This window comes from Octopus sinensis, linkage group LG14, assembly GCF_006345805.1.
Source record: "Octopus sinensis linkage group LG14, ASM634580v1, whole genome shotgun sequence".
In the NCBI taxonomy this organism is placed as follows: domain Eukaryota; kingdom Metazoa; phylum Mollusca; class Cephalopoda; order Octopoda; family Octopodidae; genus Octopus; species Octopus sinensis.
In genome coordinates, this window is record NC_043010.1 from 47,558,097 (window position 1) to 47,585,294 (window position 27,198).

The following is a 27,198-nucleotide window of genomic DNA, read 5'->3' on the forward strand; positions in this document are numbered from 1 at the left end:
AATTTTTTCGAGTGGGTAGGAAGAGTAGTTTCGGATGGAAAAAATGATAATCAGATGGGGCAATGTCCGGCGAATATGGTGGGTAGGGCATCGTTTCCCATTCAAACTGCTAGCCTTTGGAATGTCATCCTCACTGTGTGTGGCCGAGCATTATCCTGATAGAAGAAAACCTTTCGTCTTGGAACCAAAGATGATCGTTATTCTTCTAGCGCTGACTTAAGCCGCTCAGGCTGCTCACAGTAGATCTCTTTTTTTATTGTTTGGTTTGGTTTTAAAAGTTCAAAGAGGGCTAAACCTTTCATATCCCACCAAAAAGAGTGCCGTTTTTTTTTCTCCTTTCCCTACCCGCTGTCTTCGGCGCTTTGACATTTTTATGGAGAACCTATTTCTCGTTACCAGTCACTATTCAGTCCAAAAACAAAGCTCATTCATGAGACGTGACAGCAAAGAAGAGCAAACGTTCACTCTCTTTGCAGGACGTCCTTGTCGAGCTCTGCAGATCTTCCAGGATGAGGCTCGTCTTCTAGGCTATAGTTTCTGGCTTGGAATTTCTGAAACTACTGTTGACACTGGCTTACTCTTATTGTCCGATCCTCATATACTGCATTAATATTCCTCGCACTTTCCGTTGCGTTATTGCCTTTATTGAACTCATAAAGCAAAATATGCCGAATATGCTCCTTTATCACTTCGATTATAGCTTTTAAAAAATAACTGTGAAAATCGAACCGAACTCTTCAAATCTTACACTAAGAATAAGCACAAGGTAAAATTATTACCTGCTTTTTAGCAAGTTGATGCAGGTAGTTTATCCCGTTCCCCTCCGACTTTTTAGTTCATGCAATTGAAAAAGCCGCATTATTTATAGGATGACCCAATACACGTACACGTACTTTTGTCCCATTTTCTATCGAAAATAATATAAGTTTTTGTCTTATGTATGATAAATGTTTTAAAGTTACTGCAGATCCAGCAAATACATTCCCTCTGATTTTTTTTTCTCTATTCTTTATAACATTTGTTTGTATTAGAACTGTTTCGTTGTTCCTGATGGGCTCTGTCCATTCAGTACGTGATTTAATTTTGAAATATATTTGACATTCGAAACCCTGTTTATTCAGTCTCGAAAATATCTAACAAACACATTGTAAAAGAGTACGTAAAACGAAACGTAAGAAGTGAAATGAAAATAAAATGGAGGGAAATGAATTGCCGAAATGGAATCGACGTGGGGTAGGCATCACTATGTTGTTAAGAATTTCACTTTGTAACCACAAAGTTTCGAGTTCAGTCCCACTGGGCCGCACCTTGAGCAAGTGTCTTCCACTATAGACGCGGATCGACCAATGCCTTGTGAGTGAATTTGGTGGACAAAAACTATGTGGAAGTCCATCGAGTGTGTGTGTGTGTGTGTGTATATATATATATGTGTGTGTGTGTATATATATATATATACATATATATATATATATCTGTGTGTGTGTATGTGTGTGTGTGTGTGTGTATATGAGATCCCTGTGAGAAGCTTACAAATTCTGTATCTAGGTTATGGGGTTCACACTGAGACACTTGACAGAGTACCTGAACACCAGTCTGGAAAAGTTGAGATTCATAAATATGGAACAGCTAGTAACTGGTTCTCACACTGTCAGTGTGTATGAATGAAATCGTTTCTGGAAATTCAGGTTCTAAAATATCTCAGCTGTTTTGCTTTTTTTTTTTGCTTATAGGAAATGGGAACAAATTATTAAAGTAAGCAAATACGAGCGTGTGCGCGCGCGCGCGCACACACACACACCACACACACACACACACATTGTTAACATTTCATGCGTACATATATGGTCAAAATAACTCATGCATATACATTTAGTTAACGTTTCCACCCGATGTCTCTGGTTAACCGGCTGGATATTTATAATTTCTAGGAGAACCTTTACTACCACCACCGCCATTTCTTTCACCCTTTCCACCACCACCACCACCAACAACAACAACAACAACAACAACAGTAATGCCAACGACAACAAAATTTAGTATTCTTATGGTGATCACTTGTCTAGCTGGTGTAAACGTTTATATCAAATGCCTGTGTAAAGATTATCTCCTACGGCGATCGCCACAATCAGCTGACAAGTTAAAAACTATAATGGCTGATTCTCTAAGTTATATCACCGAATGCTTGGCCTTAAACACAGTGAAAGACATGCAAGCAAATTTGATATCGTGGCCTTTTTATTCTTTTACTTGTTTCAGTCATTTGACTGGTCATGCTGGAGCACCACCTTGCAGTCGAAGAAATCGACCCCTGGACTTATTTTTTTTTTTATAAGTCTGGTGCTTATTCTATCGGTCTCTTCTGCCGAACCGCTAAGTTACGTGGACGTAAACACACCAACCTCGGTTGTCAAGAGATGGTGGTGGTGGTGGTAGTGAGGGACAAACACTCAAACACACACACACACACACACACACTTGCACACACACTCACATAGATATACGACAGGCATCTTTCCGTTTCAATATACCAAATCTACTCACAAGGCTTTGGTCGGGCCGAGGCTGTAGTAGAAGACACTTGTCCAAGATTCCACGCAGCAGGACTACATTGGTTATTCAATACTTTATCAACCATTTATCATTTTTGCCTCTAACTCATACCTATATATTCACGTGAGGCAGATTTTAAATCTTGTTACATCGCCATAATTATTCAAGTTCCCCCTCCCCCAGTAAACACACTCCGAATTAAGTGGTGATACTCCGACGGCCGTTCAAGAGTACAGTAATCCATACAAATAAAGTATGTTCCTATCGAAATTTTAGACACTGTCTCCTTCATCAGGGGGGAGTGTATTGGTTAAGGATTCACATCTCATATATTGTCATAATTAGTAAATGAGTGTTTGGTTTTATAAAGAGCTACACGTGTTAGCAAGAAGAGGAAATATTATAGCAAGAATTGTGAGAAGTAAATTTAGAAAATATGGTAGATTATAAGCAAGGGATTATTCACTCGTAACTTTCGGAGATATTGGTGTTTTTTTTTTAATGAAATTTTCTACGAATACTTTTTAGATGGTGTAGATTACGATTATATTGGAATTTAATGTGAAAGAAAAAAACAAATGGTTTCCAATGATTAGATGGAGGTACTCCAATTTCAAGAATTAAGTGGTGATACTCCGACGGCCGTTTCAAGAGTACAGTAATCCATACAAATTTTAGACACTGCCTCCTTCATCCGGGGGAATGTATTGGTTAAGGATTAATATCTTATATATTGTCATAATTAGTAAATGAGTGTTTGGTTTTATAAAGAGCTACACGTGTTAGCAAGAAGAGGAAATATTATAGCAAGAATTGTGGGAAGTAAATTTAGAAAATATTGTAGATTATAAGCAAGGGATTATTCACTAAGAGGAAGGTGATGAGGATGCGACTAAAAATATTAAGTGGAATGTAACTAATTATAATGTTTAATGATCAGCCTAACCAGATTGATCAAAATGCTTAATTGCTTAATGGTATCTATGGTTACAAGAATGTATATTATTCGGAGGGGCTTCAGGTATTATAGACCAAGATAATGAATACTGTATATTCTTTAGCTTAAGTTCGTGTATATATGTGGCTAGCGTTGTTGTGAATTTAACCCTATACAGACGCTTAAAATCAGTAGTACTTCCTACCGTCTGTGCGGCAGGAATCTCTCTACACAGCACTTATATACTACATTTCTGCGCAGACAGGATCCAGCAAGTGGGCATGAGTCCAGGATGCGACAATTACATGCTTCTTGCATCAGCATTAATCTTCCGTTTAACTGAGGTCAGAGCACCCTCAACTGGTAGAAGGTGCCCTGGTGTTTCATTTTAATTAGAAGTAGTATGGGTTTTTGAGTTATGGGTACAATACAAAGATTTAGGTGGGTAGACGTCTTAAGTCTAAGTTTGGATCTATTAATGGAGGCTATAATCGATCTTTAATTTGGTGTAGTGGAATACGAAAGTTTCACAGGCGACTTGTTGAAGATAAAATAATATTTATGATGTTTTGGAAAGTTTTCTTTCAAAATTTTAACGAATAGTTTTGGTAATAATCTAACCTAAATAGAGAAGGGCGGGGCGAACCATATAATTTCACGTTTCCTGGATTTTAAAATATTTGGTTTCATTAAGTAGGCTGAAGTTATGCGATTTATACGTATGGTAATTCCTAAATGACACATTATTTATTTGGGCGTTATCCGTAAATGTTTTTTTAAATCTATTTAATTGGTTTATTTAAAGAGGTGGCCATAGTATCAGATTGTGAGTTAGTTCTCGTGAAGAGATTGGAATTTTAATTTTGAGTATTGTATCAGGGATATAGACTAGCTCATCTTTGAAGCCTCTTAATTTTAGAGCTTGATTATCTGTAGCGGCTCGTGTATAGATACTGCAAAACTGCAGCACCCCCTATTTCCACACGATATAATCGATAACAGTCAGTATAATGAGTCCTTTTTTCTTTAATTCTTTCTTTATACTTGTACATTATATATCCTTAAGATTAATGTCAGTAGATATCTAGTTTATCAAAAAATACAAAAATCCTTGTATAGAACTGTGTGCTTCACAGTTCCAGCGACGTAGTGTTTGGCTGTTGTGCGCATGCTCACATGTCCGAGATAGGAAGCTTCACACTAGGGGCAGACAGCACTGTTGTTCACGCAGTGCCGGTGAAAGGTAGTGTTTCTTTTTTACTCTGCGTGTGTTGTACTTAAAAACGTGTTTATATTCTTGAATGTGATTAAGTGTAGAATTAGATTATTATCCTCCTTCCAGCTTCAGCGTTCTTGTCAGGATTTGAAAAATGGGGAAGATTTTCCCACTTCTTTTATAATTTAGGGATTTTTGAAAAACAAGGGGGAATTCGCGGCGATGTTCAGTGAACAAATTAAACACACCACCCAGCAGTGGCTAAAATACGAACCGATCAAGTTTATGTATGAATATTCTTTGTATATGTTTGTTTCCTTTTATACAAAATTAAAACAACGGCTAAAACATTTTAAAGCAACACCCCAACTAATTTTATCTACGAGCCGCCACTGTTGGTTATAATATGGAGCATGAGTATTGAATATCTACTCATTGGCAGATAAGTTTGAAATTTTAATAGAAATGGCATGTTACCATGTTATTGAGGGTTGATCTAGGATGATTAGAGAGAACATTTAAGTACTGAAGGGTTTGGTTGGTTTTCCTATATGGATAGTGAAGATTACTGTTAAGATTAAGTATGACATCAAAGGAGTTGGCTACTTTATCCATTTCAAATACAATATTTAAATTATGATTTTTAAAGAATTTTATCAAAGATTTCTTAGTACATTCAGTCTCTGGACGGAATAAATTTTTAGTTGTGAAAAGTGCATCGTCTCTATAGAAACCACCGAAGATGTTGGGAAAATATCGCTTTATTTGTGAGAGGAGAAATAAACCCACAAGGTCTCTTATTTGGGCTGAGGCAGATGAGCCCATTGTTATATCCAAAAAATTTGAGGATGCGTTTCGAGTCCAGTTATTATCATTAAAGTTGACGAGAGTTTTTCTAGCTGCCAAGATTAGGTCTATATCACATGCAGAAAATGGTTGCATAGTTTCGGGCAAAGGTTAATGCTTTACCCAATAGGATGGGAGATATTGATGCATAAAAATAAGATACATGAAACTGAATGAAATTAATGTTTGTCGTTGAGGGAGTGAAACCACGTGATTAAAACACCAGTAGAATTCCAAACAAAAATATTATATATGTATTTATATATATATATACACGCACACGCACACACACTCAGCTGGGTGGCGTCATTTGAAGGCTAAAACAATGCAAAAGCGCATTGTGACCAGCGATGTATAACAGCATCTGATAGCCTGGTCGGTCATGTGATGTGTGTGTGTGCTGTATGTATAGGCGCCTACGGTGTTTTGTTTTAGCATTGAATTCCGATATAATAGTCTACACCAACTGAAGGTATTTGTAGAAAATTTCATCAAAAATATCTATTTTCCCGAATGTTATGAAAAAACAAAGCCGGGAGGGGGTGGAATACATGCCACTACAAATATATCGTGTCTTCGTCATGGTTTATAACTTTTTTATGTTGAAGATTGACTGGTTTCGTTGGTGCATTAACAGACGTGTGGATGTGTAAGTGTGTGCGTCTGTAATGTGTGGGTGTGTGGATGATGATGTGGGTGCTAGAAAGTGGTCAGCACTTGTGTGTGCGGTATGGTGGTGTGGTGACGTTGGGATGTGGGGGGTGCGGAGATATGATGGTGGGGTGAGGATGTGGGTGTAGGGGTGGGGTATGTGGGAGTGGGACGTGTAGGGTGGGGTGGGGTGGAGTGGTGGGATTTGGATATATTGGGATGTGTAGGGTGGGATGTGGATGGAGGGGTAACGATGAAGGGAGAAGGTGGGTAGGAGTGAAAAGAGGAAGTTGGTGTGAGAGGAGAGAGGAGAGGAGTCAGATAAAGAGGGGAGGGGAGTTAAGCCCATGTGGCGCAAAGGAGCGAAGACAGAAGATTAATTTCTGTTCACGGCGAAAGCGAGAGTCCAGATGGCTCCTGTGCAAAGACAATCCAAACACTGACAGGTGTTGTAATGAATGACCGGTAGAGCGGAAATGGCGCGAGACTGGAGTGTCGTTGCTGGGATTAATGCCTCGGAGGTGTTCCGCGAACCGATGAATTCTGTAAATGTTGTGCCAATTTGTCAAGTTTTGCAGTATAGTTCAGTAACTCAACATTGTGTCCGCGATATAACGATGATTTCTGTTCATTATCTCCGCGAAAAGCAAGTTCCTGTTTAATTAAGAAACAAGTAGCACAAATCAGTTGTTTTAGTATATCTCTGGTCTCTTTAACCTTTTTATTGTGAACTTCAATGCTGACAGACTTCTGTTTATCTAAGAGCAAGACGATTCGTGTAGATCCAAATATTTTCAATGATATTTGGCTTTCATAATGTGCTGATCGTTCGTGTTTACTTAAAGCACTGGGCAAATTATTTAAATCACAATATCCTTCTTTTACCCACACGCTTTCATTAGATACAGAAAATAGCAAACATGGGAAACAAAAGAGCCTTTTTGTTATAGTACAACTTCACAACTACTCTTTCTTGCTGTACCAAGCAGTTTGAAATGTTCTGATAATTTTTGTCGCTTTCTGTTGTTTTAGGTTCTCAAGTTCTGTGGTGTTATAAAATGTCGTTTACAAAAAGTGACAAAAAGAAAAATGATAATGTTAAATTTTTGTAGTACAAATATGTGAATGAAAATATAGTTTAGTTGGTAGCCAAAAACTACCTAAATCTTTTGATACCCCTTATGTCAAAATCGGCAACTTGGCTTTGGAATGCATAAGGAACATACACACTCACACAAACACACATACAAACTCTCTTTTATAGTTAAAGATACATTTCATCTCTCTCTCTCTCTCTCTCTATATATATATATATATATATATATATATATATTCTTTTCCTTTTATTCTTTATCACCCACAGGGGGCTAAACATAGAGGAGATATATATGTGTGTGTGTGTGTGTATGTATGTATATATATATATATATATGAGACTGACATGCATATATATGTACATGTGTGTGTATGTGTGTTTGTTAGTGTAGGTTAGTTTATGTCCTTGTAAATTGTTTGGCAAAAGATACCAAAAGTATAAGTAGCAGATTTCTAAAACAAAACAAAAAAGTCCTGGAGTCGATTTGTTTCAACTACAAGTCTTCAAAGCAGTGCCCCAGCATGGCCACAGTCGAAGTAACAGATGAAAGATAACCGAAATCTAAAGTGGTGAAACTGGTCATTTTACCCCCCCCCCCATAATATTTTCCTGCTTTATGCTTGAACAACTAAATTTTTTTTTAAGTAAAAAAAAAACAATAAGAATTGGAATATATTCAGTGTTGAGATTTCCAAGGTCGTATCAAGCGATGACAGCCGAGCAGCCATGAGACAGAAGGAGAGAAGAAAAAAAGCCAATTGTACAGCATACAAGCCATGCAGTGTGTTAAGATTCCGTTGTTTGTTTGTATTTAGGATACTATCAAACGTATAGGATTTCCAAATTTTGAGTCACAGCAAAGGAGAATGAAAACTGGTTTGTTTGTTTGTTTGTTTCTTTCTTTCTTTCTCCCCCCCCCTCTCTGAGGAAAACCCCATCCTTGAAAGTCAATACTCCTTGCCTTCCCCGAGAAGTGCTCATGACCTTACGAGTTCTTGAGTACTGAAGACTATTGCTATTTACTCAAAAGGCAGAGGGTGGCGAGCTGGCAGAATCGTTAGCGAGTCGGACAAATTGCTTAGCGGCATTTCTTCCGTTCTGAGTTCAAATTCCACCGAGGTCAATTTTGCCTTTCATCCTCGATAAATGAGCACCAGTCGAACCTTGGGATCGACTTAATCGACTAGCCCCGTCCCCCAAATTACAGGCCTTGAGCCTATAATAGAAGGGAAAAAATTTACTCGATGGGCATCATTGAAATACCATTGGGGCCTGGAGAAGTGCAGTTTTAAGGCATTGATACACAAGGCAGTTGTCCGGAAACAACATAGATGCCCATTGCTAATCTATAGACCCTTGTAATGCTGTTAAAAGGGACATGTCTGGCGATATTTTAATAGACAACTGCTGATCATATTGACCTGACGCTCTTAATTTTAACGAAAAATAAGTAATAAGTTGCATTGACCCAAGCATAGTTCTACTCCAGATCTCTTTAAATTATGTCTTTTAAATTTCCAGTTCCAGAGCTATTTAGATGTTGTGTGGCTACCAATAAGACAATAACATCATCAACTCACAAACATGTCATTATAAAGCAAGAAAATACAGATGCGTGTCGCTTACATCCCATATATGTGTGTTTAATACATCATGGTACAAAGGCGGGGAGCAGACAGAATCGTTAGCGCACCGGACAAAATGCTTAGCGGTAGTTCGTCCGTCATTACGTTCTAAGTTCAAATTCCGTCGAGGTCGACTTTGCCTTTCATCCCTTCGAGGTCGATTAAATAAGTACCAGTTGAATACTGGGGTCGATGTAATTGACTTATCCCCTCTCCTAAAATTTGAAACCAGTATATTATGGTATAAAGAAGTTTATGAACAAGGAGAAAACGAATACTCAATACATGTAGAGTTTTAGCCTATTTATTGTAAATTGAAAATTTTGCTAATCGTTACTTTTCACGTTTCCCATACTGCCCCCGCCTTTTTTTCACGTACATAAATTTTCCTAAAAAGCTACGCTTGAATGTCTGAGTCAGTATTGCACTTCAGATGAGAGTTCGATATACTTATCACTACGTCCTTTTGTGTCTGCTAAGTCCAGACACCCAGTTCTCAAATACCGTAGACCAAATTATAAATAGGCGATGTGAAATGAAGAATCAGTAAGCCTTTAACTGATTTCAAATCTTCTTTCTGAGTACGACATGGAGGGAGAAACCCTGACTTGTTTTTCCGTAGATGAAACTATACTCGATTTCAGTGAATTACAGAACGCAAGATTTCAGTGAATTATAGAACTCAAGGATATGCGCACTACCCATTCTCCTAAGAATAACAAATAAAGATGTACACTAGACATTCCAGGGAAGTGGACACTGGTAAAAACAAACAAACAAACAAACAAAGAACTATTTACATTGTTCTCTGTCGTTACTCACACGATTTGGAAATGCTATACTTTTGATCTTGGCCTAAAATACAAGCAAACAACGGATTCTTTCCAACACTGCATGGCTTATATGCTGCACGATTGACTTTTTTTTATCCCGTCTCTCCTTCTACCTCATGGCCACCTCCACCTTCTGTCAGCACTTGATACGACCAAGGAAACAGTTTTCATTCACCGTTTATTGAACCGCAGTCGTCAAACCTTAGTCATTGTCATTCAATATGCTGGTCTCATACACATACATATTCAACCACACACACACATCGACGCACATCCACATCTACTCTCACATTTGCGGGCATTTACAAATATGCGTAAAAGAAGGGGGAAAAAAGCATTCCCCACTTCTCGCTTTACACACACACACACACACACACACACCACACACACACACACACACACACACACACACACACACGCACGTACGCACGCACATTCATGTATGGTTGTGTGGTAAGAAGTTAGCCTGCTAACCACATGGTTTTCGGTTCAATTCCATTACGTGGCACCTTGGGTAAGTGTCTTCTACTATAGCCTCGGACCGACCTAATCCTTATGAGTGGATTTGGTAGTCGGAAACTGAAAGAAGCCCATCATACCATCAGTCTTAGAGGTAAGTCACTAGAGAATGAACTCGCAGATCAAGACATTGCTGGTGAAGGTGGAATAAATTAATGGGTCCAGAATAATTCTCGCATGATGATGCGATAAAGTAACACAAAAACAAAAGTTTAAAAAATCACAAAAGATAACGGGTTTCGATTTTTATCGAATAAGAGAACTGATGAACATTATTTACATTCGACATATATTTGTCCTCATCTTGTTTGTTGTTAACACAACGTTTCGGCTGATATACCCTCCAGGCTTCTTCAGGTGTCTTGGGGAAATTTCGAACCTGGGTTCTCATTCCTAAGGTATTTTTCGATGTTATTATTATCATTATTGTTCAGGTCAGTACTTGGAATCGAACTCGGAATCTTGGGATTAGTAGCCCGCGCTCTTAACCACTACGCCATATGCCCGTATAACTGATGAGTTAAAAATTGCTTTAAAGACGCCATTTTTTGCCGTATTTTTGTAGATGGAAAGTTGCTTCTACCACCTTTCCCTCTTGTTACGTCACTGTGGTGTGTGTGTGTGTGTGTGTGTGTGTGTGTGTGTGTGTGTGTGTGTGTGTGTGTGTTGTTACACTCTTTCACACACAAATATGCCCACACTGACGGACACAGTCTGGTTCGATTCTGTCTTTTCTCTCCCTCTATCCTTTCTTCCCTCTTTCTCTTCCGGTTTCCTCTTCCATTCGTCTTTTAATGTATTTATTTTCATTTCTTGTGACGTGTGGTGAGAAGAGTTGGGCCCTTCTTCCTCTGTCGTCTGTCATCGACATTTTTAATCTGTCACTACTTTGAAGGGATGTCATGTAACTAATAGCAAGAGTGAGAGAAATAACAACAAGACCAGCAGCTGTATACCTTACTTTCTTCAAATTTTCTCACCCTGACTTCCTTCCAACTCTTTTCCCATCGCAACATAGCATTACTTAATCAGTCCCTTCCAATTTTTCTCTTTCTTTTCTTCTTCCTATAAAAGTATGTTGATAATAAAATAATAAGATTGTACCCTTCCGAATTGAACATAACATAACCGTACCCTATCGCTGTCTTGTGACTAACTTCCGCCGTTCATTATTACCCCAAGCTCCCTCTTATTTTTTCCTTTTAACTTGCTGTACATTATCACTAGTTACTAACTCATTTGTAAATCAAATCAACGAGAGGACCTCTATGTGGTCGTCCGATCCACTAAAAATATCAGCCGAATTTCCTTCAAAACACACTCTACAATAGTGTTTCTTATGGGATAGGAAGGAGCTGTGAAGAGTGGAAAGAAGCGGTCAAATTTCCTTTTAACATTCAAACCAGCCATATTCGTCCCTAAAATATTCTATCTTTTCATATTAAAATCGGTTAGATCCGTCTTTTCACACATACTCTACAATGCCATTCTAAAAAATAAACAATCACATCATCAAAATTTCAAAGCTACAAGATAATGCAGGATTAATTCAAAGCAATGTGAATAAATAAACATTACATTTGGCAATCTAAAGAGTTTAATGAAATTAAATTATGTACTGTGTACTTTCAGCTTTCTAAACTTGTCTAGCAGTGTGTGGAACAAATAAAAAATACATGGAAATGCAAACCCTGTTTTGCTTTCTCATTAGTAAAAGTGGGGGCAGAATTTTACTAATATGGGGTGAAGCCTGGTTTTTGTCAGGGAACTGACGGTCATAACGTAACACACTAACGTCTTAAAATCAGTGGTCTCAACTGTCACAGCCCTTAATTATAAATGTGAAATCACAAGGACAGATCAAATTCGTTTCGATGTAATTATTCCTTTGCTGATTTTACTTTTTAAAAGTTGTCAAGGATTTATAAATCAAAATAAAATATTCTTCAGAATGTTTTGACTGTATGCTGTCAATTCAGACAGTGCAGAGCTCCATAGTTTATGATTAAACTCATCTTGCGTATCGGAGATATTATTTATACGAAATCTATTATGTCCTTTTTGTTATTGGCGTGTTGGGTTGAACGATGACGCAACACAATCGGTGCAAAACCAGGCTAAATGTAAATAAAACAAGAAATGATAGATATAACAGGCGCAGGCATGGTTGTGTGGTAAGAAGCTTGTTTCCCAATCACATGGTTCAGAGTTCAGTCTCACTACGTGGCACTTTAGTCGGTAAATATGAAAAATCTTTTCCAACGACAATTTTTTAATTTGTCGTTGGGAAAGATTCTTTTACTTTCGTTCTACCTTCGTCTGTGACCATCATAAAAATGCGAATGTCTTTGAAATGGTTAGTTTGCCCTAATTTTTATTGTGTTTTTCGTAATCTACACGCCCATTTTACCCTTGAAAACTGCTTTAAAAAAAAAATTGGGAAAGATTTTTCTACCATAGTCTCAAGCCAACCAAAACCTTGTTAATGGATTTGGTAGACGGAAACTGAAAGATCATATGTACACTTACATCTCCGTAACTTCGCAGTTCAGCAAAAAAGAACCGATAGAATAAGTACCAAGTTTTAACAGAAAATAGGCAGTGGGGTCGATCCGTTCGACTAAAATTCTTGAAGGCGGTGCTCCTGCCTGGTCACAGTTTAATGACTGAAACAATTAAAAGAAAAATGAATAATCTATGTTTTGTTTAATAAAGAGAATAATTTATATGAAGAGCAACTAAAAGACAAAATGACTGAAATTCTTCATTCATTGGAAGGTGATGTTTTCTAGTCAACCAAGCCTGGATTCCGGAGTAGTTTACTGGCGCCATTGTAACAGTTTTATCATTTATCCCTTTTACTTGTTTCAGTCATCGGACTACGGTCCATGCTCTTCCCTGAAGGGTTTAGTCTTGTGTTTTTCAATAATTTTTTTTTTATCTATTGACCCCTTTGATTCCATTTTTTTTAGTGGACCTTCATAGCCATTAGTTGTTTAAAAAATTCTGGGTACTTTTTGGTTCTCACCCCCATTAAAAACACAGACACACAAACACACACACACACACACACACACACACACACACACACACATACACACACACACACGTATATATACGACGGGCTTCTTTCAGTTTCCGTCTACCAAATCCACTCACAAGGCTTTGGTCGGCCCGAGGCTATAGCAGAAGACACTTGCCAAAGGTGCGACGTGGTTAGTAAGCAAGCTACTTACTACACAGCCACTCCTGCGACTATACTTTTTTTTTGCGGATCGTGTCGTTCGCGAAAAGTGACTCAACAGATCTTAGTGTGGTAGCTGCTCTACTAAGTACGTCACTCCAAACGGCAAGTCGAGTCGAATGCAAGCGATCCTTCATACCTAATGTGACGAAAAAAAAAAAGCATCTAATTAATTAACCCTTTCTATTATAGGCACAAGGCCTGAATTTTGTGGAGAGGGGAACAGTCGATTACATTGACTCCAGTGTTTCACTGGTACTTAATTTATCGAACCCAGGAGAATGAAAGGCAAAGTCAACCACGGCGGAATTTGAACTGGGAACGTTGCGGCAGACGAAATACCTATTTCTTTACTACCCACAAATACCTATTTCTTTACTACCCACAGAGAGGACAAACAAGGACATACAAACGGATTAAGTCGATTATATCGACCCCTGTGCATAACTGGTACTTATTTAATCTACCTCGAAAAGATGAAAGACAAAGTCGACCTCGGCGGAATTTGAACTCAGAACGTAGCGGCAGACGAAATACTGCTAAGCATTTCGCCCGGCGTGCTAACGTTTCTGCCAGCTTGCCACCTTAAATTTAATGATTTAATAATACTTATCCGATAAGGAGAAGAAAACATTAGTTCATTCATTAATCCTATTGCTTTATCTGATTTTGAGCCGTTGTAGAGTATTTTGACATCGGTGACTGAAACATTTTTCTTTTTATATTATTATTATTATTATTATTATTAAAAATACTATCATTTCTAAGTCTCTCTAAATGAGACTACGGCAGCGGTACTGGATATTAACAGTTATCGTCAAACTAAGCATGGCAGTCCATAAATAAAGGGCAAATACCCTGAAACTTGTCTGCTGATGCCTGACCAGCAAGGGGAAGCGGCTGACCTCCCCTGTTCGAAGGTTATGATGGACACAGGTTCGTGTGTCATATAGCTAGCTAGAGGCGATAGCCTCTTGGAGCTAATCAACGACAGCTTTCGTCCCATATTTATGGACTGCCATACTAGCTTGGCGATAACTATTATTACTATTATTATTATTATTATTATTATTATTATTATTATTATTATTATTATTATATCGACTCCCTAGTAGTCCCTCTCTAATCTGTAGCACCAGCGAGGGGTTTACCGCGGAAAGTTTTGAACTTTTCTGTTACGAGTGTGTAAGAAAAGAAAGCAAGGCGGCGATCTGGCAGATTTGTTACTGCGCTGGAAAAAAATGCTTAGCGGCATATCTTCCGACTTTACGCCCTGAGTTTAAACGCCGCCAAGCGTTGACTTTTCCTTTCATCCTTTCGGAGTCGATAAAATAAGCACCACTTGGGCACTGCGGTCGAAATTGCTGGCCTTGTGCCAAAATTTGAAACCAATATTATATCATTACTTCTCTAAAAGGAACTGAAGTTGTAGAAATGGTTGGGTGCTGGACTAGATTCCTTGCTACCTTCATTTGCGATATTCATTTGATACCATCGTTAACTCATCCATGAGATTCTAAACACAGATATTGTCCACACGTAGCCTAACAATTTCACGCTTTTCTTGTCCTGTTTTCGTGAACAGAGTCATCGAAAACGTCTATCAATGAAATCGTGACAACTCTAGCGCTGGCGTGTTTAACTTTTTTGAAACTTGATAACTACTATTTATTAATTATTATTATTATTATTATTATTCTATGTTTGACTTTTGCTTTATATTTATACAAGTTGGCTCCAAGTCTCACCCAGAGACCTCAAGAGACAACAGGGTTGGAAGTTCATGTTGTTGTTATGCTTAGTGTGCCATATATTTGGGGGTGGGGGTGTTGTACTAATGAATGTCTAAAAAAAAAAGGTTTTTTTTTTTTTTTAAACCGAAAATTATGTTTGTTTTAAACCTTGAGATTACATAGAAAGTATTTTGCGTAGGATATGAGCAGGATATTATTATTATTATTATTATTATTATTATTATTATTATTATTTGCAAGCTGATTGACAGCCGCTATATACGAGGGTGTGCTGAAAAGTTCCTAGCGTTAAGGACTCGCGAAAGGCCTGGTTTGGATTAGAGGGCTCTCTTTCGGATTTCTTTTACAGGACTTAAAGAAACTGAACGACCGTTGCAATATGTATGTGAATCTGAGAGGGGGATATGTTGAATAAAATCATAATTAATTGATCTTGCTGTATTTTCTTTTACTCAAAGCCAGAAACTTTCCTGCACACCCTCGTAAATGTGCATGTGTGTGTGTGTGTGTACACGCACACACTGTCCACTCAACTGTAAATGAATAATCACGTGACTGATTAGGGAAATGCCGAACCAGCAGGTGGCATCATTCGAAAGCTGCATCAATATGAGGTAGCGAATCGTGTCTAACAGTGTATAACAACATCCGATTGTCTAGACTAGTGCTTTTCAAACTTTTTACTGGAGCGGAAGCCCAAGGAAACATTCCACTGGCTCGAGGAACCCGTGCAATAATTTAGTTGTCTTATGCACACATATCTGCACAGGAGAATTAAAAATTACTGCCGATTTTAGCAGTTTTGTAACTTCTTGCGGAACCCCTGGACTGTACTGGCGGAACCCTGGTTGAAAACCACTGGTCTACACGATATATATATATATATATATATATATATATATATGGATCAAAACAGTTTGATTCAAATTCCGTGGTACATACTGTAGTTTCCCCGGCACAATCCGCCGGGTCCAGTCTTCACATGTATATGTAGACAAGCCGTAGCTGACCGAGGATTAGAGAACCCTCGGCTACCCTCGCCATGGTTTAGTCAGCCTGTAGAAGCCGTTGCCCGAGGTGTGACCGCTACTGCATGCAGACAGCTTCGAGGAGCGACAGGCGAGAGCTGGGTGTCAGGTGAGAACCAACGCGGACAAACTACCTCGGAGAGCACCACATGTTCCCCGTTAGAGGCACACACACACACACACACACACACACACACACAGGTACTACAAATGCGACACGCAATTACGTAACCAAAGATCGTGCTCAGTAGTAGATTCCACACTCCACTCCAATATCTAGTGTAATACGAAACGGGGCATCGACCTTGTGTTGAATACGAGCCTAAGAATAATAATAATAATAGATGCAGTACTTGACACTGGTTCTCATGGCTTCTGATCTTAAGTGATTGGCAGTGTTATCATGTACATGTTTTGTCTTCGTATAAAAATAGGCTACAGCAAATGTTTTGCTCAATACCACAGATTTGCTTGTTAGTTGTTTGACTGTAACCAGTTGAGCATGTCCCTTAGTGATTGACGATATGTGCATCTATGATCACGAGCAGAAGTAGTGGGGAGCATCATAGCCATGTGTTGAGAGGAATTTTTGGGAGTTTGAATAATTCACCTCTGGAAACATGGGTGTTTCGTTCAACATCCTTAAACAAGTCTTGTTCAAGGACCTTTTGAGCGGGATGGGCTACTCGACCTGAGGAAAAATTCTAACTGGCCCCCACTTCAAGGTCATATGCTGTTTATCACCGTTTTGCGCAACGGTTTTTTAAAAATACTTAATAGCGTTCTGTTTATCATTTATGCAGTCATCAAAATTGTTATAATGTCTTGTTGTTGAGATAGGTTCTCTTTCTTTCCCGATGAGAAGATTGCATTATTTTACACCGTTTATTCCTTTGGATTAAAACCAATGTTTTCTTCGAAATATGTCGAAAGTAAAAGAATTTGAATAGCATCTGCGTTCAACTCCATCTATTTACTTATACTACACAAATTACTGCACATTAACCCGGAGTTTCTACCTTTAAATAGGTCGCTACATCCTTGTTACTTGCGTGAATTTTGCTACCCTGGTAACTGTTTATTGAATTCTCCATGTTAACGGCAAACAAAGGATAATTCATTCATCCATTTATATATATATATATGTATGTGTGTGTGTGTGTGTGTGTGTGCGTGCGTGTGTGTGTGCGTGTGTGCGTGCGTGCGTGTGTGTGTGTGTGTGTGTGTGTGTGTGTATTTTTCCCTTAACACAAAAAAAAAGATAAATAGTTACCAGGGTAGTAAAAAATAGGTGTATAGAAGGGTAAGGGATAATTTAGAATGGTTGATTCTCTCAATCTCGATACCTTATGACAAACGTAAGGAATTCTGTCTTCTCTGTAATTCTGAACTATTTTTCATTATTTTTTCTAAAAATCCCCTAGTAAACAAGGTTATAGAGCGTGCATACCGATGTAAACATTGGCAAAAACACACCTTTAGTTCATATAAATAATCTCTATCATTATATGTAATTTAAACATTAATTTTCTTTTTATATTTAACATTCACTAAAAAGTATAAATATGTTCCTAGTTTATATGGTTTTATTTAATATACATATAGTCATATACTTCTCATTTATTTAACTTTTCCTTAATTTATCCCTCCTCTTTCTATAGGCTACCTCTGACGTTATATCATATAACGTTTTTTCAAACAATAATAATAGCGTTCAGTTAATCACTATACATATCCATCATTTTCTGTTAAAATGTCTTGTTGACGAGTTTCATTTCTTCACTTCCCTGAAGAGAAGATTACATTGTTTTACACAATTTTATTCATTTGGAATAATATCAGTGATATCTTCGAAACATATGTCGGAAGTAAAAGTATTTGAATTACACCTGGGTTAAACTCCATTTATATATATATATATAACGGGCTTCCACTGGTCGGTTCTGGTATATAGTAGAAGATACTTGCCCATGGTATAGGGCAATGGGACTGAACCTCAAACCACGTGGTTGTAAAGTGAGCTTCCTAACCACATCAATCAATGGAAGCTAGGAAAAGCAAAGCTTAACGCCATGGAGATTTGATTTCAGAATACAGAGAAATGAAAGTAAAATATTTATAAGATGCTTATTCTGACATACTACCCTCTTTACCAATTCGATGTTATGATGAACAGTGCACAAATAGTTTTAGATTTCTACGGAATATATAAGTGATGAAACAAAAGGGCCTTTCAACTAGTAAAAGAGTACGTGAAAGGGAAAATGCAAATCTCTTGTTTAGGCTATGAATTCCAAAATGGGTTCTACTGCACCCATCATGCCAAGAGGTGCGGTGTGAAAATTAAAAGAAACGTAATAATTTATATAAATGAATAAATAAATACATTCCTATGGTGCGTGTAGGCGTTAGCTTTATTGTTACTTCCATCGACGTTCTTGTGCTATTCAATTCTAGAGTTATTGTTTGAACTACTCTTTTTGCTAATGCCTATAGAGTAAAGCTGAACACTAGTGCCCCGAAAATATTTGGAGGTTATTAATGTAGTCACTATCTTGAACCTGAAGACAGAGGTTTCCAACCACTTGTCTGGTTGATTAATTATATACCGAAGACAGCGAGGGAGCTAGCAGAATCGTTAGTACGTGAGAAAAAAAATGCTTATCGGCGTTTCGTCCGTCTCTACGTTCTGAGTTCAAATTCCGCCAAGATTGGCGTCACCTTCATCCTTTCAGAGTCGTTAAAATAAGACCCAGCTGAGCACTGGGGTCGATGTAATCGATTTAGCCCCTTCCCCCGAACTTACTGGTTTTGTGCCAAAATTTGAAACCAATATTCACTTCGTATGGTTTATTAGGAGAAATGTCGCCTATGACATTTAAACGCTTCAAGAGGCTAGTGAAGTCTGTGAGGTTTATATTCAGATTCCACGTTCGTTAGTATATGTCTTTGGTGGGAAGGGAATTCTAGCAGGTTTACACTACGGAGTGAAGTGATTAGGAACAGTGATTAATCAGGCGTCTAGATGGTGAGACACAACAGGAAATGATGAGAGGGTGCAAAATGAATGTGTTTCGGATAGGCTTGGATGAGTATTGTTCGCAAATATCTAGAGTATAGAGGCTGTAAAATAAGCAGAGTATGTTTGCCTGTGTATGGGGAAGAAAATGCAATATATCTTTGGTTCAAAGATTATAGTGTGTTGATGAGTAAATCTTTGCTAGTTAGTCGGATCACCTTTTGTATGCGGGCTAGGATGTTTGTGTATGTATACCAGTTGTGAGAGCTGTGCTCTATTGTGGGACTCACTGAGCTTTATTGAGAATCATCAATTGATCAGTTTACAAGTATATTCAATCTATGAAGAAAATTAGTCTTTGGGACATAGATATAATTTTAGGTATGTTAAGTATTGCCAAACGTATTTTGATGATAGTACCAGATTTAGCAAAATAAAAGTGCCTAATTTTGCTCAAAAAGTACCAAAATTAAAAATGCATATATTTTGCCTATAAATCAACTGAAATGCAAATATATATATACGAGCAAAATGCCCCCCCACCTCCAATGGACGTTGCTGAGTAATCAAACATTTAAACCAAATTTTCTCAAAACAACTTGTCCGACCGTCCCATAGGCCTCCCCTTTGAGAAACATTGATTTAACCTAAATTTGAGACACCGTGCATTTTTCTCGCGTACGCGTAGTATCGATTGCAACAGCTGATGTACTTGCGCGTACAAATGCACGTTCCCACGGCTTTATCGATCGCATTCTCACCTGGAATTGATATTTGTAATTTTTTCAAGACTTATACACGCCCTGATACCGTCGGTATCTACATATCAAATTTGAGCACAATCAGATGGAGGGTGGCCGAGATCCTAGAAGACACACACACAGACAGACAGACAGAACGGATTTTATATAATAGATTTATAATATACAGAGCTTTATTCTAAAGTGACCTACTTAATGTACTTACTTTATAATTAGAAGGTTGCATCGTCAATAGGGTAAGATTCCTCTTTGTACCAATGTCCTTGTCCTTCTATTAATTTAGCACAAAGCTCTGCATTGGGTGTATAAGTTGCGCAGTTTACATCACGAAGAAGACGTTTTGAATGCCGCAGAGCATTGATCGTTCCTGCACATTTAAATATCTTTAGCTATTTTGGAATCAGGACATGTATTCTGAATTAGTCCAGGTAAATGATCCATAAATCTCACTGATAAGTTATGTTCTGCTACGTTTGTAATATGAACAGAAGTTGTAGGCTGCAAAAAGTCGGTCAGTTTTCTACTTTTATTTTCTAAATGAACATTTTAAATTTGTTTATCCGTTTTTCCGTGCCTCTCCAGATGAGTTACACTGCCTTGAATTTCACAACAAAATTTACAGTATGTTCTTTCGATATTTATTTTACTTGTCTATTAAAAGATTCTCATTTGTCATTTCACTGCAATACGCTTGCTGCCTGCAGCAACGAACTAACAAGTATTGTATTTTCCGCCATATACGACGCAATATTTTTCGTGTGTGTGTGTGTGTTTAATGTATCAAAAGATTGTCCTGCGTGTGACGCCGCCATATAAAGGATGGGAAACAGTATTGTGGGCTAGAAAGCTGGATGAGCATAAGACCACTAGGTAAAAAAAATTCTAATAATAAAATATTACTTTCAAGTTTTCGGTGGAGGGATAGGCCAATTAGATTGATCCCAGTGCTCAACTGGTACTTATTTTATTGACCCCGAAAATATGAAAAACACAGTCGACCTCGGTGGAATTTGAACTCAGTACGTAAAGACGGACGAAATACCGCTAAATGTTTTGCCCGGCGTGCTAACGATTCTGCCTGCTCGCCGTCTTCTAATGATAAAGTGTTTGTTTTAAATTTTGGCACAAGGCCAGAAATTTCGGGGACCTGGCTAACTCAATTAAATCGGCTCTCAGTGCTCAACTGGTACTCAGTGACCCCGAAAGAATGACAGGCAAAGTCGACCTCGGCGGAACGTAAACTCAGACGAAATACCTATTTTTTTACTACCCACAAGGAGCTACATAATATCTAAATTCCTCCAGCTCCATTATCTCACCTCCTCCACCATCTCCATTACAGCCACAATCTCCTCAACAACCATCTCCTTCCCAATCTTGTCATATCCCACCAAATCCTTCCATTCCCCACACCTCATTCCTTCACCATCACCGCCACCACCACCACATTCCCTTGCAATACCTTCCACTGCCATCTCATTGCCTCCACAAGCACGACCACAATTACTACGACGACGACTACCACCACCACCACTACCATTACCATTGCGCACAAAAGGAAAATACAATATCCCATCCAAAAACAAAGTATTAAAGAAAAAATCAAAATATATCAACTAGATTATGGCTGGCAGATAACAGTTTACTCAAAGTATCTGCCCTCAGCTTCCACCACGGCCTCAAAACGGCTCTGGAAACCTGGCGCATGAGTTCCTCATTGTGTCCCTGGGAAGATCTTCGAACACCTCCTTGATCTTGACCATCACCAGCTCGGCCTTGGTGTTGCAGGCAGAGCATTTGGTGTCTTTCTCATCCCACAATTACACGCACAATAATCTATAGGATTGTGAAATAGGGAATTAGGAAAGCCAGAAATTGGGGATGGTGAAGTCGTAGGAATTATCCGACAACCTCTTCTCACTATTTCTAACTGTAAGGCATGGAACGAATCCTGCTACCACACATATGGCCTTCCAGCAGCAACCCTTTTCAGCCAGAGATTGATCACACTCTCCAACAGCTTCGCCCAGCCGTTTGAATTGAGCCTAGGGCCCTGTTCAAAGAGGAAAGGAACTCTGGTGTGCAGACGCAGTCACAGCGCTTACTGTGTCCCTTCTTGCTGGCCATGGCTTCGTTGTTTCCGTTGCATGTCACGTTTATCAGCCTTTACAATGTTCGGAGAGCATAGAACAGCAGTTATCATTTCGGCATTTTGATACCCATCCCGAATCGTGATACAGGGAGAGCAACACTTTTCTAATATTTGGATGGCTTCTAAGGCGGCGAGCTGGCAGAGACTTTAGCACGCCGGGCGAAATGCGTAGCCGTATTTCGTCTGCCGTTACGTTCTGAGTTCAAATTCCGACGAGGTCGACTTTGCCTTTCATCCTTTCGGGGTCGATTAAATAAGTACCAGTTACGCACTGGGGTCGATATAATCGACTTAATCCGTTTGTCTGTCCATGTTTGTCCTCTCTGTGTTTAGCCCCTTGTGGGTAGTAAAGAAATAGGTATTTCGTCTGTCTTTACGTTCTGCGTTCAAAATACGCCAAGGTCGACTTTGCTTTTCATCCTTTCGGGGTCGATTAAATAAATACCAGTTATGCACTGGGATCGATATTATCGACTTAATCCCTTTGTCTGTCCTTGTTGTCCCCTCTCTGTTTAGCCCCCCACCCCCCTGTGGGCTTCCGCTTCGCCATATCAGCTTGTTTTTTTCTCAACTACAACTCTAATATTTATGCTCTCCAACGCCGTCGACTGTTCACCTAATACTTCAAGCTGTTCCTGAAAAACAGGAGACAAAAAAATATCGCCAAATTTAGCCCAAACACACTGTAAAACAAAAATTCTCGTTTTTGAATGAGTTCAGGGGAAGAAGTATGAGGGCTGTGGCGGCGATAGTGAGAGTAGTGGCGGTGGTGATAGCTGTATTGGTAGTAGCAGTGAGCGGAAAGTATGTGTCAATTTGTGTGTGTGTGTGTTGTGCGCGCGCGCACACGCCTATGTCCACCAGAAGACGGGAAGGCATTGTTTATTACTAAGGTGGCCTGTGATTGGTAGAAAAATCCTCGCGCCACATATAAGATCACCTTATGTCAGAAATGAAGGTAAAATAAAATAAAATAAAACAAGACACCGGTGATAGAGTTTTAGTTTGACGGCAGTAGCAACTGCAAGAAAACGACGACGACGGTGGTGGTGGTGGTGGTGGGTTTTTTTTCTCCATAGTTTTAGTGATGGGAGCATTTCTTTATTGCCCACAAAGGACTAAACATAGTGGGGACAAACAAGGGGATTAAGTCGATTATATCGATCCCAGTGATTGACTGGTACTTATTTAATCGACCCCGAAAGGATGAAAGGCAAAGTCAACCTCGGCGGAATTTGAACTCAGAACGTAACAGCAGACGAAATACCTATTTCTTTATTACCCACAAGGGGCTAAACACAGAGGGGACAAAGAAGGACAGACATAGGTATTAAGTCGATTACATCGACCCCAGTGCGTAACTGGTACTTAATTTATCGACCCCGAAAGGATGAAAGGCAAAGTCGACCTCGGCGGAATTTGAACTCACAACGTAACGCAGACGAAATACCCGTAAGCGATTCGCCCGGCGTGCTAACGTTTCTGCCAGCTCGCCGCCCTAGTGATGGTAGCATTGTACATTTAATGGTTAGTGGTGATAGTAGTGCTGTTAGTGGATATTATGGTGGTGGTCAGGGCCGGTCCTGGGGTTGATTGTGCCCCGGGCAAGCTGAAGTTCGGCGTGTAGAAGCTGACGGTCGTGGAAATTTCCTTGTCTTTGTCTCGCTCTCCTTGGCGCCCCCTAGCGTATGGCGCCCCGGGCGACTGCCCGAGTTGCCGGTACCTTCAGCCAGCCCTGGTGGTGGAGGTATGTAGCGTTAGTGGTGATGCATTAGTTATTGCTGCTGTAGTTTACCTCCGTTTTCGTGGACCCTGACTGAGCCATGACTATCTCAGTTTATTTATTTCAGACGTAGGTGTGGTTGTGTGGTTAAGAAATTTGCTTTCCAACCATATGATCATGGGTACAGTCCTACTGCGTGGCACACTGGGCAAGTGTTGCCTACAATAACCCAGGAGTAAACAGAAACTGAAAGAAAAACCGCTGGTTGCGCGCGTGTATGTGTGTGTGTGTGTGTGTGTGTGTGTGTGTGTGTGTGTGTGTGTGTGTGTAAGCGCGCGCTTTTGTAGTTGTTCCCCACCATAAAAGTTGCCTTGTACCGTGCGTGTCTTCTGACGTCGCTCGGACCCTTTTCAGGCATCATGTAAGGGTCTTGAACGCCTCCACCAGAGATATGCGAGACACATTCTGAAGGTTGGCTGGTTCTTGTGGACTCCAAACACACACGTCTTAAGAGAAGCTGACGCACTGTGCATTGAGGCGATGGTACACAAGCACCGTTTACGTTGGGCTGGACACCTCTTTCGGATGAATGATCGGAGGATCCCTAAACAGAAGCTCTATGGCAAAATTGTTTGTGGAAAATGCCTCAGCGAAAACCAAGACTACAATTTAAAGATTGTGTATAATAATCCTCGTTGAAAGCTTGTGAAATATGGGAGGTCATTTGGGAAGGTAAAGCTTGTCACCAGTGGAGGAAACAAGTAAAAGTGAGAATGGGTATTTTCAGAAAAACGCATTTTTCATACGGAATTTAAGAGAAAAAATCGAAAAGGCTTCCCCAGTGCAGTGAATGGGGGAAGCTTGGCCTGCAGTGTTTGCGGACGTGTTTTTTTTTCAAGATCTGGACTCCACAAGTGTAAAATATAAATTTGTATGAGTGCCCAATGTTCTTAATGGTCAGTGATGGTCTCTTCGGTCACGAGTAGACATCCATCATGTATCTATGTGTATGTCTTTGTGCTTGTACCCATGACCGCTTGACAATCGATTTTAGTTTGGTTTATGTCCCTGTAACTTAGCGGTTCGACAAAAAAGACCGATAGAATAAGTGTCAGGCTTAAAAATAAATACTGGGGTAGATTTGTTGATGGGCAAATTGCAGCCCGCTTCTCGAAAAAGGTTGTTCGTGCCTGGACCAAATCCCTCGAAGCTGTGCCCCAGCATGGCCGTTGTCCAATGACTGAAGTAAACGAGGATCAAAGATAGTGATTTTAAGGAAAATTTAACGGCTATTTTTAAGTTTGGCGATAACGTAAAGACGCCTTGTTCCCTTGTGTCTGTTATTTGGCTCCGAGGAAAGATTGATCGCTCTTTGATGAGAAGCGTTCAAATTGTTATCTTCCCGCTGTTTTAGGATTATGTAAAATTACATTAGGATCCAATGTTTTCTCCCCTTTTTAAGACGATAGGGTATTATCATCATCATCATCATCATCATCATCTAAGTTAATCTTCCCACAGGTGTATTTGCGTAAGGACCTTTAGTTATTTTTCTTTCAGATAATCGGGAATCTTCTGGCTTACTGTGGACCGCAACTAAACGAAATAATATGCCCGTCGCTAAGGTTGGTGGGAGCGGGTAGTGGCACTGGATGGCACTTGATGGCACAACACCCTCACTATTCAATGAAACACCCTCAGATTTAGAAAATACAGTTTACAAAAATCTTCCTGCTATACTTTTCTTGAAGACTGACTAACATGTCCATCGTTAAGGGGTTGCACTAGACGGCACTACCCTCTCACTATTCAATGGTGCACCCCTACATTTAGAAAATACTGCCCATCGCTAAGGGGGTGCACTGGATGGCACTGCCCCCTCAATATTCAATGATGCACCTTCAGATATGGAAAATACAGTTTACAAAAATCTTGCTGCTATACAAATTAGTGCCCACCCTGAATATTCTGAAGTATCCCCAGGCCCAAAAGTTTGGCGACGGCGATAACTATAATAATCTGGGTCAGGTGATGGCAAACTTTTTATATCTCTCACCCCTTCATGGAATCATCGATAACTTATCGAACCCACTCACGTGGAATTCTAAAACAAAATTTAAAAGAGCAATTATTAAAAAAATTACTTGGCGGGGAACTGTTATGGTAGGGTTATGATTTAAGGGAAATTTGGTTGCTGTTTTTAGCAGATCAAGCGACCACATTAGATTAACCCACATTGGCTGTCTCGTTGATAGTGGTAGTGGTTATCGTAGTGTTATGACTGGTGGTGCTGCTGATTTTGGTTATAGTTGGTGGTGTAGGTTATGGTGAAGAAAGGTAAACATTAAACCCAAGTAACGTAGACTAATCTTGTTAGAGACCACGTATCGGATGATTCAAGTCGGTGACATGTTACGAATCTCGCGCGTGTATGTGAGTGTGTGTATGTGTGTAATGTGTAATGTGTGGCTGTGTCTCGTATAATGTGTTCATGTGTACGTGTGTTTGAATTATTATACCTGACAGGAAACATACGGCAGCTTTGATCTTGGCACGCCCTCCATTCCTTCCCTCCCTCTGTTGTAAATATGGTGGCCGTGTCCCGTAAACCTGTTGGGGGTTTTCTTTGAGAATAACGAGGGGTTTGAAGAAAAAGGAAGGATAGAAGAGGAATTAGAAAAGAAAGGTGTATGTGTGTGTATGGAGGGGCGTGTTAATAGCTAGCTAGCTAGATAGATAGATAGATAGATAGACAGACAGATACGTATATATGTATGTAGGTAGGTAGGTAGGTAGTAGATAGATAGATAGATAGATGATAGATAGAGAGATAGATAGATAGATAGATAGATAGATAGACAGATAGATAGACAGACAGACAGAGATACGTATATATGTATGTATGTAGGTAGGTAGATAGATAGATAGATAGATAGATAGATAGATAGATAGATAGATAGATAGATAGATAGATAGATAGATAGATAGATAGATAGATAGATAGAAGATAGATAGATAGATAGACAGACAGACAGACAGATACGTATATATGTATGTATGTAGGTAGGTAGATAGATAGATAGATAGATAGATAGATAGATAGATAGATAGATAGATAGATAGATGATAGATAGATAGATTGATAGATAGACAGGTAGGTAGGTAGGTAGATCGATAGATAGACAGACAGGTAGGTAGGTAGGTAGATCGATAGATAGACAGACAGACAGGTAGGTAGGTAGGA

General features: G+C 39.3%; 1 protein-coding gene and 1 long non-coding RNA gene across 3 annotated transcripts in view; both read left to right on the top strand.

The window, feature by feature from the left end:
- The window catches only part of LOC118765991, an 11,287-nt gene extending 4,642 nt beyond the window's left edge, over nucleotides 1–6,645 (top strand). The window contains exons 2-3 of the long non-coding RNA XR_005001905.1: nucleotides 2,846–2,851; nucleotides 6,513–6,645. This is a non-coding gene — a long non-coding RNA (uncharacterized LOC118765991). The remainder of the gene's footprint in view (nucleotides 1–2,845; nucleotides 2,852–6,512) is intronic.
- LOC115219266 overlaps nucleotides 1–27,198 on the top strand; it is a 132,696-nt gene that overhangs the window by 29,687 nt on the left and 75,811 nt on the right. The window lies entirely within an intron of this gene.